Source organism: Silene latifolia, chromosome X, assembly GCF_048544455.1.
Source record: "Silene latifolia isolate original U9 population chromosome X, ASM4854445v1, whole genome shotgun sequence".
Lineage (NCBI taxonomy): Eukaryota > Viridiplantae > Streptophyta > Magnoliopsida > Caryophyllales > Caryophyllaceae > Silene > Silene latifolia.
Genome location: NC_133537.1, coordinates 176900429 through 176902401, shown reverse-complemented (window position 1 = coordinate 176902401; position 1973 = coordinate 176900429). Strand labels below are relative to the sequence as shown.

Genomic DNA, 1973 nt, shown 5'->3' with positions numbered 1-1973 from the left:
TCTTGTTGATTCTTTTGCATTTGGAGGACCGCTTTTTTAACATCAAAACCTTGGTCATTTTGGTGATTGTATGGATTTTGGTTTTGGTAACCTTGGTTTTGGTTGTAAAAGGGTCTTTGATTTTGGTTTCTCATGGGAGGTGGGGTGTATGTTGTTTGAGGGTTTTGAACATTTTGGCTTTTGTATGAGAGATTTGGATGAAACTTGGTGTTTTCATTGTAATAGTTGGAATAAGGGGTACCACTCTTGTATGCTTGGAAAGCATTCACTTGTTCATTTGTTCCCCTACATTCACTTTGGTCATGTCCCAAAGTTCCACAATTCTCACATATCCCACTTGGGATTGATGAGGATGCCGTCATGGCATTAACATGATGCTTTGGTGATTTTGAGGCTTCTTCAAGTCTAGCCATAACTTGTTCAAACTTTAAATTGATTGTGTCAATGTGAGCACTAAGTTGAGCACCCAATTGAGTAACGGAGTCCACTTCATGCCTTCCTCCTCTAGTAGCCTTGCGAGGTCTACTATATTGTGAGTTATGGACCACTATTTCCTCAATCTTGTTCCATGTTTGATTGTCATCAACTTCGGTGAACATTCCATTTGATCCCATGTTGAGAATGTTCCTTGAATCTTCATATAGACCGTTCCAAAATTGTTGTACCAAGAACCACTCGCTAAGTCCATGGTGAGGACATGAGCGACAAATTCCCTTGAACCGCTCCCAAGATTCATACAAAGATTCTTCATCCCTTTGCTTAAAACCTGTAATTTGAGCTCTTAGCATGTTAGTCTTTTCCGGTGGGTAGAACTTTTTGTAGAAAGCTAAAGCCAACTTCTTCCAAGAATCAATTCCGAGAGTGGCCTTATCAAGGCCCTTCAACCATTGTTTCGCGGTGCCGATTAGAGAAAAAGGAAATAAGACCCATCGAATTTGGTCTTGAGTCACACCGGTTTGAGAAATCGCATCACAATAGTCACAAAAGGTTTCCATATGAGAATGAGGGTCTTTACTAGGCATCCCCCCAAATTGGTTCCTTTCGACTAATTAGATAAAGGCGGATTTGGCAATAAAATTTTTGGTCAAATGTTGTGGTGTGGGAGTACCATTGGCTAGGTTCTCCTCGGTGGGTACGGAATGTGATGAAAATTTAGGCATTGTAGGTTGATTTTGTAGGGTATTTTGTGTTGGGTTCTCCTCACCTTCTCTTGCAAAAGGGTTGATGAACTCAATAGTTGGTTGAATATCCACTACCTCACTAATACCTCTCAAATTCCTCCTAGCAAATCTCCTATTGTTTGTCAAGGTTCTTTCAATTTCACGATCAAAAGGTAACAAATCAACTTGTGACCTTCTAGACATGCAAAATATCAAACAACTCGAAAACAATTAGAACAAACCTTGAGGAGTTTTACTTCCCCAAGGCAAAGAAAGACACAACTAATAACAATGTAAGAAAATCTAAATCAAGTTAAGACCGTCCCCGGCAACGACGCCATTTTTGATCGGTCCGTTTCGTGTTCACAATTGAATTGATGTTGTCGTTGGGTCACGTCCGAATCAAAACACAATTTATAGCTTCACAAACAACTCTACAATTAGTAATGAGGCAAGTAAAAGTCGGATCCCAAGGGACGGGAATTGAGATTAGATTTCTATTTAAACTAGTGGTGTCAAAGGGGTCTCACAATTTGGGTTGATGTAGAAAGTCACTAACTAAATAGCAATGAAAGTAAATAAGCATGATGAAATAAAAGGGGTTGTAAACAATTGATAAAAATCACCAGGGTGTCATGGGGTCATAGGGGAATCATGGGAATTGATCATACAAACATGTTCTCAAATTATAAGCAAGCAATTATTGTTGTGATGGATTGAGTTGGGTTATATCTTGCAATCCTAGGAAAGTTTGGGTCCCGGAGCCGAATCGATTAGATTGTACAACACCTACAAGTCGACTTAGTCTTTCCT

The 1973-nt window shown here is 39.5% G+C and overlaps 1 non-coding gene across 1 annotated transcript; it reads left to right on the top strand.

The window, feature by feature from the left end:
* Nucleotides 1–681: 681 nt before the first annotated feature.
* LOC141624330 (small nucleolar RNA R71) lies at nt 682–788 on the top strand. The gene has a single exon (XR_012534136.1). It is a non-coding gene; the product is annotated as a small nucleolar RNA R71 (small nucleolar RNA).
* Nucleotides 789–1973: the final 1185 nt, after the last annotated feature.